This window comes from Aptenodytes forsteri, unplaced genomic scaffold (genome assembly GCF_000699145.1).
Source record: "Aptenodytes forsteri isolate BGI_AS27 unplaced genomic scaffold, ASM69914v1 Scaffold98, whole genome shotgun sequence".
NCBI lineage: Eukaryota > Metazoa > Chordata > Aves > Sphenisciformes > Spheniscidae > Aptenodytes > Aptenodytes forsteri.
The window spans coordinates 858,572-873,250 of NW_008795130.1; the positions used below are offsets into that span (position 1 = coordinate 858,572).

At 37.0% G+C, this 14,679-nt stretch overlaps 1 long non-coding RNA gene across 1 annotated transcript; it reads right to left on the bottom strand.

The window, feature by feature from the left end:
• Window positions 1-1,601: 1,601 nt before the first annotated feature.
• Window positions 1,602-11,220, bottom strand: LOC103897965. Its single transcript, XR_657517.1, has 3 exons — window positions 11,203-11,220; window positions 10,716-10,718; window positions 1,602-1,615 (listed from the first exon to the last, which is right to left on the bottom strand). It is a non-coding gene; the product is annotated as an uncharacterized LOC103897965 (long non-coding RNA).
• Window positions 11,221-14,679: the final 3,459 nt, after the last annotated feature.

The following is a 14,679-nucleotide window of genomic DNA, read 5'->3' on the forward strand; positions in this document are numbered from 1 at the left end:
GAATGAGCAGATATGGCTATGTCACTTTTTTTTTGCAATTTTTCAAGAGTTGCTGTGGAAAAAGGAAGATTATGAAATTTTTTTTGCAGTAGTGAGAAGAGGTCAGAAATTTAACTTAGAATGAGCAGATATGGCTATGTCACTTTTTTTTTGCAATTTTTCAAGAGTTGCTGTGGAAAAAGGAAGATCTTTTTGAAAAAGACCTGGTTTTGGGCATCTTGTTATTGGAGAGATTAATGTAGCTGTATCATATTTTATCTTTTTCCAGTCCTTTGGCTTTTTAATTTACTTACAGACATAATTTTATTGTGAATAGGTTTAACAGACTTAGTATACTTAGTGAATAAAAGTATAATTTTGTGTAAAATTTCAAAGAATGGAATTATTCAAGTATTTTTTATTGTCTCTTATCACACTAGCCTGTCCGTTTCAGGCTTTTTCTCTCAGTCTGGACTCAAAGGCTATATCTGATGAAGCAGGATCAAGGAATGATCTGGTGCAACAGCTCTGGCTTAAGTATTGCCATTTCTCACTTGTGATTTCTGGCTGCTAGGTCCCTCCCTGGTACTGCTGTCTCTAGTGCCTTTCTAGGAGGGAGGCTATGGAACTGATGGGATGGGAGCATCCCTTTCCTTTTTCCCCCCTTTTCTATCCAGGTTGTTTTTCAGCTGTGTTAACCCTAAAGCTGTCTGACCATTAGGGTCCTGCAAAGAGTTGCATGGGAGAAGACAATAAGCAGAAAAGGTAAGCACACTCTAAGCTAGGAGTGTTACCAAACATGGACCTTTACCAAGATCTGAGACCCAGGAAGTAGCCACAATCTGCTTCTATGTTTACTGAATTTGTCATGCAGTTACTTGACTGTGTCTGGAGATGGAGAATGCAGACCCAGGTTTTCAAATGTCCACTAAGCTTAGGTGCTGGTCTTGAGAGAACTACTACTTCTGTTTGCAGGTGTTAAATATTCATGGCTTTGGTCTCAGCTAGAGGCAACTTCAGTCACTGAAGGATGAAAGCAGATGGTATTGCAAGTTCAGCAGCTAAAAAGAGAGGCACGGAAAGTGAGTGAATGAATTTAAAAAAAGAGTCATGACTCACCACTTGCTATTCTTGTCAATGATGAATAAAACAGTGCCCTTGAGCTTAAGAGTTGCTTTTATATTATTTTAAAACATCAGACCCCCTTAGAAGCATATATTTCCCCTTTTCATGAAAGAATGATTGTGCAGTGCTGAAAACATTGACAAGTGTAACTGGCTTCCTGTTCTTTGTTTCTATTAAGCACAAAATATATTTTAAAAGAAACAAATCGAAGCTTGTGCCAAAGTTATTTCTTGACAATAATCTGAAAATTGAATCATACCTTGCTTGAAGTTGTCTCAAGTCTGAGAAGACAAACACTTTTTGTAATAGTACTCACATCATATCCCACAGAAATTGATTTCAGTTCCTTATGTTCATGATCCCATTGCAACATTAGAATTACACTAAAAAATGTGCTTGGAAACCACACAACTGATATTGCTTTTATGACAAGTTCTGAGCATCTAATTCTTCAAAGAGAAGATTAAAAATACTTTTTAATACAGTGCTGAGGCACACAACTGTAAAAATGCTTTCCTATGCTCGTTTATGTGACCTCAAAATAATATCCAGTCATTCTATTTGTGCCTTCGAATTTTTCCATGATTACTGACAAGGCTCTGAATAGCTCAAATTTACTCAAAGAAAAAAGCTTTTCCTTTTTGTTTCCCAATCTAATTCTCAGGAAGCCTATTAAAGCAAACATTAAATGATGTCTCAGATTTCTTATGGGATTACTACAGATAAAAATCAAATATGAAGATGGAGGCTTTTAAGCACTAATTCCATGGAGAGCTCTTCACTGGCATTTAATTCTACATTGAGGGATTTAGGATGTCATGATACTGCTAAGTATGAACAGTTAACTCTATGTTATAGTTAGTTAAGAAGGATATTGATCTGTTTTTGAATTCCCAGAAGATGGCTATTAGATAGATTTTGAGACTGCCAGTCAATGTTTTTTTCCTTTGCTTTTTTTTCCCCCAACATCAAGTAGTGTGACAGGGTGTGATGGTGCTTTGACATCTCAGGGTTTACTGTGTTCCTGCATATGTAGTGATTGTGGTGGTGAACTGGAAAGATGATAGAGTATGGTGCAAGGTGGGATATTAGGTAAGAAGGATTTAACTTCTCTTCTCCCAGCTGGCTGAAGCTACAAAGGCCTTGGATAATCTGAACTGTAATTTAAATGGATTTGTTCTGGTTTCGACATTTGTTTTGTTTTGTTCTTCTTTTGTTTTTCTGAAATAAAGCAAGACCTGAGGAAATAGCGTACAGTGATCTATGTCTGGGATTTATAAGTTTTCTTTCATGGTTGTTGATTTTGCATGCAGGCCTAGAAAAATCATTCATATAAACCCTTATGTAATTATTTTCAGTATTAATAAAGAGTGCATACATATAAAATCATAGCTATTTACCTTGAAATGAATTTCTTCAATAGATTTCATAAAATACATGCAAATTTTGCACCTATATATAAATTTGTTCTCTTTTTTTGTAAATCCTTGCAGAAATTAATATAACCTCTCCTAACTGTAGAATTTAGATTTAAAATTGTGATCTACTAGGTGGTATGATTTTCAGTTTTCAGATAATGCCAGAAAACCCACTGAATTTGACAGACAAGGTTCTTATTGTAATTTAATTAATAATTAATTAATTAAATATTAATTATTTAATTTATTTATGCTAACCAATTCCTGTCCTGAAGAACATATAATCAAACATATAATAAAAATAAAAAATAATTACAAAAAATATTTTCTTCTCATTCCCTCCTGCAGAAGTCTTATAAAAGTGAAAGCACAGAGTAAACAGAGTGTCAAAAGAGCACAAATTTCAAAACCGCATATTTCTTTCCTAGTGACTAAACGGGAAGCCATAAAAACAGCCAAACTAGGCCAAAACAATGATTCATTTATCCCAGGCACTTTTCTACAACAGTGGCCAGAAGGAAATGCCATAAATGCAGGTCCGTAAGTGTCTGCAATGTGCTCCAGACCTCCATTATTTTCATCTCAGAAGATTTCCTCAGCTAAATGCAGGTTCTGTCTATTTAATAACCATAGAATCATAGAATCATTAGAATCATTAAGGTTGGAAAAGACCGCTAAGATCATCGAGTCCAACAGGACATCAAATGCAGTTTATCTTTCCAAGAGTTCATCCAATTTCTCCTCAACTTTAGCATTCATAATATTTTTTGACCTTGAATTACATGGCTCTTGTGTGAAGCACCATTGTTTTTTGCTTGTTTTGCACCTGATTGCCAGGGGACATGTCTTGATGCTCATAGTTATTGTGCTGACTGTCACTATGACCCTAGGCAGTTAAGCGGTATATGTATAAACCTTTTTGTTCAGCTAGAATTAGTGTCCTACCCTTTAAGTGCTTTTCATTCTACTTTTCTTTCCTCTTTTTTTTTTTTCCTAGTTAATGATAAGGTAAAAATTTTTGGCGCAACGAAGAAAGCTGTGAAGGAAGCTTATGACTCACACAGCTGTTTTTCTGAGGAATTCAAGTGTCAAGTTTATATAACTGGAAATAAATACAACACAGGAAGTAGGATTTCCTCTGACTTAAAATATCCTTCCACTATAGTTATGAATTAGGAACATTAAAAGTTTGCTTCATGATTTCAGGAGAAGGATTTTAAATTTAAATATAAAAAATCAACTCTTCATCTCTGATAATGGATTTGTGATTTTATCAGCCTACGTAGTTCCTTTTATCATGATTCTTTCAGTCTCATTAATTTCCTTTTTAAAAAGTTTTTGAAGGTAATCTTTCTTGAGTGTTGCGAACTGAATATTACCCTCTGAGATCCTCACAAGCTTGGGCTAACAGAAAATGAAGACCTCAGCAGTTTGTTTTATAATTTTATGAACGCACAATGCTTTTTGACATTTCAAATTGCTGGAGAAATCCACAATACTGGAAAAATCCACAAACATTTCTAATTTCCACTGATCTAAAAGGAGCTCAACAACTTAAATGTGTGAAGGCATGGACATCTCGGCTATTAAAGTGGCAGTCACTGTGGCACCTCAGTCTGATACAAATGTTGAATTGAGGCAAATTTTAGTTTGATTCAATAGAAGAGACGATTCCCTTTCCATACCTTTACATTTCTGGTATCTTCTCATAATACATTTATTATCATAATATGCAGATGTTATATAGTCAAAGCACTATATAGACAATGGAGGTCTCCAGTGAAGTTCAATGAAATACTTTTTTTTTTTTTCAGGGCTTAATAGTACGCAAAACATACACAGTACCCATATAATGGAAGACTGAAAACTGTGATAATTTTTAGTTCCTGGAATGGACTTATCAAAAGAATCTTGGCATAGCTTGTTAGAAAGTCCTGTCTCCCACACAACAGGTCTTTAGTCTCGCTTTACAAAGTGTGATTGAAGCGGGTACAGTACATTGAAATAATGAACTTCATCCTGGGACATTAGGTAGTCATGGTATTAGCTTACTCAACCAAGCAAAAAATGGTACTTCATTTTTCTTGACTGATCCTTAAAAAATGTTGGCAAAAGTTCAGTTTTCCTGTGGGAGATTTCAAATAGTTGGAAACTACATTTGACCATTAAAAACATACACCAGAAATTACTGAACAGTTCTGTTTATGTGATTATTGACAATACAGTCATTGTTTTACTCCTCTGCTATATTGAGATAGCTAATTAGGTGGAAATTATACTGTTTACGCTAAAGATTTCTTATATCTTTCTCATTGTGTTGGAATGATCATCCATATATTGGAATGATCATCTGTATTTCACACCATACATGGAATGATGGGAATATGAAGAGATCCTGAAAGTTCTTTGCAAAGAGCTTAATGATTTTAGGTTTCACAGCTTTTTATTTTTCTCTTTCTGCAACCTGTGCTACTTTATGTTTACATGATACTGTATTTTGTGATAACAGTGTAAATATAGTGACACTTGCCATTATTTTATTATTTTAGACAGTAAATTATTTTAAAAAAAAATTTGGTGACAGAACTTTTACCTTTATCAATTCCAGGGAAAGTTTTACCGCTAAATACACACTAATGGTGTGCCATTTCCACTTGTTTTGAAAATCATGCTCTACGTGCCTCATTTTGCTCAGTAGAATAGATAATTTGAAAAGTTAAATCTTAAAATATTCAGTATGTTTCAGACCTGTATAGGGAAAAACTTTCATGACTGACAGATAGCCCCAATTGTTGCATTGGCCATAAATTTTGCACCATTTCTTTTCAGCAGAACACCTGAACTGACTTTTCCCAAGCAGTAGCAAAGGCAAGTGGGTAAGAAAGTGGCCAAAAGAACAGCTTGTGGTCTGCATTCACACCATGCATACACAGCTGAGCAATGCACAATGCTTTGATGGGGTTTTGTCTGTCTGTGACAGCTCTTTTGCAATTAGAAAGCTGATGATGTGGTGTAAATTCAGTGATTATCTGATGTACATCTGATGTTCTCTTAGGAGTATCCTACCGTGGATAATGATTTTCAGTATTACTTATTTGTTTTCAGGAAGTTGCCAGAGAGCATCTCAAACTGTTTTCTGTGTAACAGTATGATCTATAAACTGTAAATACCTCCCACTATAACAGATATGATTAATAATAAATAGAAATACTCAAGGAAGTTCTGTATTTTATGGTTTCTTTGGGTTAGAAATTATATGCTCCATTTGTACTTCTGCAGGAATGAATGAATTTAAGAATAAAATAAACGTGGCTGCCATGAGGCCTTTCATTTGCAGAGCAGAAGGAGTGCACCTGAAACACCCACTGACAAGCTAGTTTGCTATCAACTTTGTTAACTACTTGTTTCCATGGCTTTGCTGTGGTGTGAATCTGGACATGATGAGTACAATTATTTGGATTTAAATCACTTCTCTATAGACACAGAAATCAAGCCGCAAATAATCAACTCTGGCCAAATAATAACAAAGGCATATAGGATTATATCATTCTGTTGCTCCCAAATGGAAGAAGCAAAAAAAGCCCTTATCTTCTCGTTCTTTCAAAGACAACTACAAAACTGCTGAAGATGTTCTCTAATGGCCATGCTTTTCAGTGATACTCTTATTTGCCATTCACAGTCCAGCACACAAGCTACATGCAGTCTTTAAAGCTCTATTTAGTCTTCTTGCATGATATTGAGTGGTATCTTTACCCTGGGCTCAGCCTTGAAAATAAATGTATCTATACCCTGCCTTTAGTTTTTATTTATGATCAGCATCTGCTGAAATTGATACTTTTTTATTACTAGAGCTCAGTATTTTACATGTCTTACTGCTTCCATCTTGTACTAAGAATCAGTACATATGTAAATGTTATATTTATATATATATTTATATATATATATTTATATATATATATATATATTATATATAAAATAGTCTATTTAGTCTTCTTGCATGATATTGAGTGGTATCTTTACCCTGGGCTCAGCCTTGAAAATAAATGTATCTATACCCTGCCTTTAGTTTTTATTTATGATCAGCATCTGCTGAAATTGATACTTTTTTATTACTAGAGCTCAGTATTTTACATGTCTTACTGCTTCCATCTTGTACTAAGAATCAGTACATAGGTAAATGTTATATTTTTAAATTGCATTAACACTGTCAGAATGGATCTAGATTGAACATGGTAGTGATTATCTTAATTATTATTTGCATCTTGTGGAATAAGAAAATGATAGCCATATATTCATAGCAGTAAAGTGTTTATCAGTGGGTATATCTGAGGAAAGACTAACATACAAAACTGTTATGTTTGGTGCTGATACTATACTTTTTGTTATGAGACTGGAACATTGCAGAAACAGTTTAATCTACTAAATACTTTGAAAAAACCTTCTCATCCTGACTTTACTTTAATAAAATTGTTTATAGTGTTAATATTATCATCCTGTAAACCTTCTGTTAATGTTCAGTCATTTGCAGAATCAGATGGTACTAGCAGACACATCTGCATCACAACCGAATTGCTGCAAAATCATAGCAATATTTATATTTAAGATAGGAAATAGTAGTGCCAACTGTACCATACAAATAAAACAATAAGCCAAACTGTACTTTGAATAGTTCAGACATGACACCATTCTCCAAAAATATATTCACATAAAACTTTGAGAAAAAGATTGTAGGAGTACAAACAATTCAATCTTTTTCCAAAAAAATCAAATCTAAGAACTTTACAGAGATATAAATAACAGTGTGTCTTGCCTAATCTTCAGTAATAACAGTAAAAATAAGTAATATGTTCACAGTATGAAATAGCAAAAAAACCCCCTTCTTCTGAAGGCTTCAAAAACTTTCAAGTCTCAGAAATTTAGAAAATGTATTAAATTGTGAAAAGGGGGAAAAATTCAGCAAAATGTTGGTCATTGGTAGATTTTTGGAGAGACTTGAGATGGAGAGGTGGAAGCAAAAATCAAGGGGAGAACTATAAATAGAAGGCTATTTTACGTAAGATTTCCCTGTGAAGTCTTAAGCTTTCTTTCCAAAACCGAGAGGCATATGAAACAGATATTTTGCATTACCAGACAAAAGGAGTCATGTACAACTGATTCAAAGACTTGCTCTTCAGTATTAAAAAAATTTCTTCCCCAGAAGGGCAATTTTATTTGAATACTGAGAAAAATGCCTTTCTGATGTAGTATTCAAAATTTAAGCTAATAGCAAGACCAACTTTTACTATGGATTGTACTGGTTTGTTAAGCAATGAAGCTGTTTAGTGGAAATACAGATAAAAGCTAGGTGTTTGCATATGTACAGCATTTATCTTTTATCTCCAGACCAATGCAAAATATTCTCTATCCTTGTACAGGAGTTGTTGATGTTAGACTGTATATTTTATATATAGTTTGGATATATGGGTCACAGAGGAACATTGGTCTTACTAATTTTTATTTTAGTTGTTTCATACAAAATGCAGTGCTGTCTCTGTTTCCAATAGTATCCAGTACCCAAAGCTAGGAAAGGGATTAAAAACAGTGAAAATATGATGTCACTTGTTTTATAAATTACTATTATATATAAATGTGATTTTATGCTACACAGTGACATCTTAATAAAAATGGAAATTTAAAAAGAAAGACACTTCCTTTTTACCTTAATATAATGTGCAAGATGCTCTTCGCTAGCTTATTCTCTTGATATAGTCTCAGATCCAAGAAATGAGTCAATGGTTGCTTCCAAACCATTATGTTTGATGATGAACAAGAAATCTATGCTCTGTGATTTGGTTTAGTCTCGCTCTGACCCATGTTTTAACCTTGGCTTCCACAACAGTCTGTGCCAGACTTCTCCAGTTCCATTTCAGACTGCAAAGTATATCATTACAGAATGGTTCAAACTGGTAGACAGCACTCATCTAAAGTTTTGCTTTGAGCTGCTGTCAGATAACCTTTAATAGAAGTGTACATGGCATGGATTATCATTTGTAACCATAGAGAAGAAAAAGAAGGAATCCCAAAGTGCCAGGTGTGACTCCTTGTTTCAGGCTTGTGTTTCATGCTGGTTCCAGCCCTACTTCATGTAGTTTACCACTGAGTTAGGTGCAGTCTAAAAATATGTTAGTGGATAAAGCTACTTCACTTGTGAGAGTCCATAGGTAGGATATAGGGGTCAGACATGCCAGACATAAAACAAAGGATTCCTAATCTTTAGATATTTAGTATTTCCTTGTCCCTTTGGACTGAAAAGGACAAAGTCAAAAGCTCAGTTCTTAGATCTTAAGCACTGTGCTGCCACATTTTAAACACTATGGCTTAGATTTTGGGTATTTGCCTGTATTTGCAAACTTAATAGAAACCAGTATTCCCAGTATAATTTGACTGAAAAAAAACCCCAAGGCGAAATGAAAATTAAAAAAAGGAAAATGAGGGTTTAGAAAGCAACCAAATTCAGGAGGCAGGAGTCCTCACTCCTGCATGCAGATATTTTAAATATATGCAAATGGTGAAGACTAGGGATTCAGGAAATTCTGCACATTTGCAGGCTGTGATAGTAATTGGAAAAACAAAAACTCTTAAGAAGCTGTAAACTAAAACAATATGTTCATTATTGTGTCCTATTTCCAGGAGATTAAGAATTGATCCTTACAGAGATTCACAGTTTAGATCTGGAGTCACATGTGTTTACCATGTAAGTTAATACCTAGACATTATACCTATAGGTTTATACCTGTGTAAGACATGAAATATTGCAAGGAGAACATCTGAATTTAGAATCCAATTTAGTTTCTTGATATTGAAAGCTGAAGATGTAGCATTGTGAATCTTTGGCCATGTGGAGGGGGGGCAGGAAATTCCAAACTCTAAAGCTGAGAATGAAGCTATAAACTGGTAATATACAACACTTAAATGAATGTTACTTAAATAACCACTATTAGCAGTGTTTTATGAAAGTTTCAAGTGTAATAGTTCAGATTATTATGCAGACCAACAGTCATTTAGGACAGGCACTCTCTTAATAATCTGTCAAAGAGAGCAGAATGTGCTTTTGGAATTAGCGCTCAGAGCTGACAGGACATACTGAAACCCTTAATCATTTCCTTACATAACCCAGCAGGATTATGATGTGGACAGACTATTACATTCACTTGAATCCAGGATCATGCCAGGGCTTAAACAGAAATGTGATTACCTAAATGTACAAGATGTACTGTAAACCCAAGTTTAAGCAGTCCCCTTGGTATAATCATAGAATCATAGGATCATCGAATCATAGAATTGTTCAGGTTGGAAAAGACCTTTAAAATCGTTGAGTCCACCTGTAAACCTAGCACTGCAAAGTCCACTGCTAAACCATGTCCCTAAGCGCCCCATCTACATGTCTTCTAAATACTTCCAGGGATGGTGACTCAACCACTTCCCTGGGCAGCCTGTTCCAATGCTTGACAACCCGTTCGGTGAAGATGTTTTTCCTAATATCCAGTCTAAACCTTCTCTGGCGCAACCTGACGCCACTTTCTCTCATCCTATCGCTGGTTACTTGGGAGAGGAGACTGACACCCACCTCGCTACAACTTCCTTGCAGGTAGTTGCAGAGGGATGAGGTCTCCCCTCAGCCTCCTTTTCTCCAGGCTAAACAACCCCAGTTCCCTCAGCCGCTCCTCTCAGGACTTGTGCTCTAGACCCTTCACCAGCTTCGTTGCCCTTCTCTGGACACGCTCCAGCACCTCAACATCCTTCTTGTAGTGAGGGGCCCAAAACTGAACACAGTATTGGAGGTGCGGCCTCACCAGTGCCGAGTACAGGGGCACGATCACTTCCCTACTCCTGCTGGCCACACTATTTCTGATACAGGCCAGGATGCCATTGGCCTTCTTGGCCGCCTGGGCACACTGCCGGCTCATGTTCAGCCGGCTGTCAACCAACACCCCCAGGTCCTTCTCTGCTGGGCAGCTTTCCAGCCACTCTGCCCCAAGCCTGTAGCGCTGCATGGGGTTGTTGTGGCCGAAGTGCAGGACCCGGCACTTGGTCTTGTTGAATCTCATACAGTTGGCCTCAGCCCATCGATCCAGCCTGCCCAGGTCCCTCCGCAGAGCCTTCCTACCCTCGAGCAGATCAACACTCCTGCCCAACTTGGTGTCATCTGCAAACTGACTGAGGGTGCACTCAATCCCCTCATCCAGATCATCGATAAAGATATTGAACAAGACCGGCCCCAAAACTGAGCCCTGGGGAACACCGCTCGTGACCGGCCACTAACTGGGAAAATATAAACTGTTAAAGCCAAAGAAGATGCATTGTATCTCTCTGCCACTGCAATCCTTGCATAGTTTTAAATAACTACACTTTGAAGAAGATAGGTTGAAGCAAATATGGCTGGAGAATTACTAGTTTTGGCTTATCCCTGGCTTTATCCAGCTTTGGTAGCTGAATGCTCCCCTGGCAGTGTGGAGGATTGGGAACAAGAAGCGAGTGATCCCTCCTAACCTTGACCTCTGCTCTTGCCTGGCCATGTTCTGGTTCCTCATCAGCGTGAACTCAAATCCATAGCACCTATGTAACAGATGATCTGTTAAGTAATCATATTAAGTAATGTCAGAAAATGGTAAAACTGAAGAGTGAATGCCTCAAATATGACAGAAATTAAGTTTAATCTGCACATCCTCTCAGGCTGAGCACCGGGAACCTTGCCCCAGGGCTCCCTGTGGCACCGACCCCCAGCCTGGCCCGATGCACACTCCTGCCACTGACATGGAAGTGCATACTGAGCCCTCTGCCACCAGGGTGAGAGGTGTGGGGATGCCCCTCGCTGAGTGGGGAGGCTGTGACTGGGCCCCAATGGGGGATTTGGTGTTGGGGCTCAGCGCCAGCTCAAGGCCCAGGGATGAGCCCCCACCACCAGTAGGCCATGCTGGGGCTGACCCTGACCCGGTTCCCCTCATGGGACCTGATCCTGACCCCAGCCATGGGCTGACGTCCTGGCCCAGTCCCACCCATCCATCCCTGTGCCCCCTGACACAGCCATCGATGAGTTTCTCTCCATCACCCCCAGGTACAATTAAACATATAGTTTGGCAAGATAATTGGAATGGGAATGGCATAATATTGCAGAAAAAACCATACGATGTAGAAATGAAAAAGAAGTAATACTTCAATCACATATTTTGCGATTTTAAAATTTAAAATTTTAAAATCTTGGGGCTCCCTCTGCGTCTTTGCAGAACTTTCCGGCAAAGGTTATTCTGGTGTGCTGGGTGGCTTGTATATTCTCAGGTGTTTTCCTTCTTAAGTTGGCATATAACCCTCTTCACTATGATATCTAAGTGTCCCAGTTTAGATTTACCAAAGCCAGATTTGTGGTTACACTAGCGAAAAGTATTTTGTACACGAGTTGAGCTTACTAGTGAGAATTTTTTTCTGGGCTTTATCTTTAAAATTTTCTTTTGCTCAAATTTAGCCCATTACTCATAATTATACACTTCTGACTGCCTGAAATAATATCCTCTGCCCTTGAGTCTATACGTTCAATTACTTAATAATGTTTTGCACAGCTGTGATGTAATTGTTATATATTTCGTTACTTTTAACTCTCCTGATAAGTCTTGTTTTTCTTTGTTTTCATCCCATGGATGGGATAGTGATTTTCCTCAGAAAAGAAATAACAGCAGAAGTTCAAATATTGCCTTAAATACTTCAATATTGTGTTTTAAGTGAAGGTTCTTGCTCAAACTCTTTCAGTTTCTGAACTCTTTCAATTCAAGCCTATGCTATGGAAATACCAGTGGGAAAGCTTACATTGCTCTACTTCTTTAGCTGGGCTAAAGTACAAGGGGATTAACAAACTATGGCCATATCTGTGCCTATCCGCCCAACTCCTTTACTCGGAGTACAACAGTGCCTGGTTCTGAGTGTCCCTTGCCCAGCAATTGAATCAGACATGTCCATGAATTCAGTCAGTCTTTTTTGCCAAATGATTTGTGGTCTCACACTGCAACACAATATGAAGTTTGCAGAGAGCTGTGCTGTGGACTGCCTCCTGCACACAGGGCCCATTACCGTGCTAGGATTTGTCAGCATGGTCTGCACCTCGGCCCCTGCAAACCAGTACAGACAGTCATTTTGTCTGTCTGTGGTGCGTCAGCTGCCTCAGTTTATAATCTGAAATTGTGAACATTATACAGGTTCTGTAGAGCTGAAAAAAAATGAATTCTTTATTTCAAAAATATATACATGTTTTTAAAGGAAGATGTGAAATAAAACTGAATCAAATATTGATACCTGACAATTCATTCAACTCCTGCAAACTGAGACTGGAGGTTAGAGAGCATCTAACAGATTGGATGTATACATTTGAAAGGATAAGCGTCTGAACACTTGAGCTGTCACAAATTACTCCGACTTTTCTTTCCTCGTTTCATCTGCTGGCTCTTCAGAAACTTCCCAATCTAATAGTCCTTCAGTTAAAGACCCATCTAAGTCTACTCTCCAGCAGCTAAAGCCAACAGAGCAGATTCCCAGATATCATTTTCTCTCCAATATATTCCTGATAAATTATCTTTTCTGGCATCGCCCCAGCCCCCAAGCTCTAAATGTATGAGAAAGGACAGGAGGCATGAAGAACTAGCCATTGCAGCTCAGCTGGAGAAAATGAATGGGATTGCACGCAGAAGGGTCTAACCTACATCTGTCTCAGAAAAAAAAAAAAAATTATCCTATTTCTTCTTTTCAACAGAACAAAAATTACTGTATGAGGTTCAACAAGGCCAAGTGCCAACCATCATCTTAGGCCAAGTAAACACAATAGTAATACAGCACCTCTGAGGAAGTTAGTACAATTTGTTTCCATAATTTATTCTTCAGTTTGGTTAAAGGGAACATTTCTTTTTTTTCCTATGTATTTGTAGTAATATTTGTAGTTTATAGAAATGACATTTAAAACGCACTGTGTACTTACTGTAGATAAAGAAAATATGAAAAGAAATAAAGGAACATATAGACACCCCCACATTTATCAACTTACTTTGTATATTTTTCCTCATCCAAGAGGAGGAGAAAAAAGAAAGAAAGTTTTAAGTGACGTCCTACTAGAGACTTTTTTTCCAAAGGAGGTGTGGACAAAAATTTATGTTTGGAGTGAATATGTCCTCATTTTCTGCCTGAGGGGAGTAAAGATATTCTCCAGGAATTAATTTTAAAATCAGATTCCCCTAAGAAATTTTGTTCCTGCTGAGTGTTTATAGTATCAGTATCTAACCTAAGCCACTGATTTTATATCCATAACAGCAGCAGAAAATCCCTCAAGTTTATTGAATTTGAATTCAGATTTCTTCTTTCACCCCATTGTTATGGATGAGTAATTTCTGACTCTCCATTTCTTGTGTTAATATAAACCTGAATTTGCTAGTGAGTAAACCAAAATGGATCTACAACAGCAAGGGAAAATAGTGCACTTTATAAACATAATAGCTTGCCTCTCCTAGGCAGTAAAATGTCAATAATTTTGACATAAATCTTTACTGAAATTGCTAGAGGGATGTGCATATTGAGTTACTGGGATAGGCATGAAGGTGTTGCAGGGCCTCAGTGTAACAGAAATAGCACACTGCAAGAGAAACAAATTCAAAGTTACATTTTTTCTTGTTCTGCAGTTCCCCTTGACCTAAGAGATGAACTGCAGTTTGGATCCAAAAGCAGAAGTGTTTACATTAACTAAGAACTAAGAAGCTCCTGTTGGTTTTATTACTACCAATTAAAAAGCTAAATATTCTTTCAAGCAACAATAAGAGTTCATTCAAACAATAAGAATGTAATTATACATGTATTTCAGAGGTAATTTTGCACAAATGAGTTAGCAACTTTGCTTATCTCTTGCATTCCTACTAAATTTCAATGTGTTCTTTGAAAAATCAATATTTAATTAACCAGCAATCAAGATGCTTTTTAACATGCAAATTAAAGACTTATTTGAGATTTACTTTGATGCTGGAAAATGGATGGAACAATTTTACTTTTATTTATTTATTTACTTTATTTTAATTTAATACCACCTGTATCAGAAATAGTGTGGCCAGCAGGAGTAGGGAAGTGATCGTGCCCCTGTACTTGGCCCTGGTGA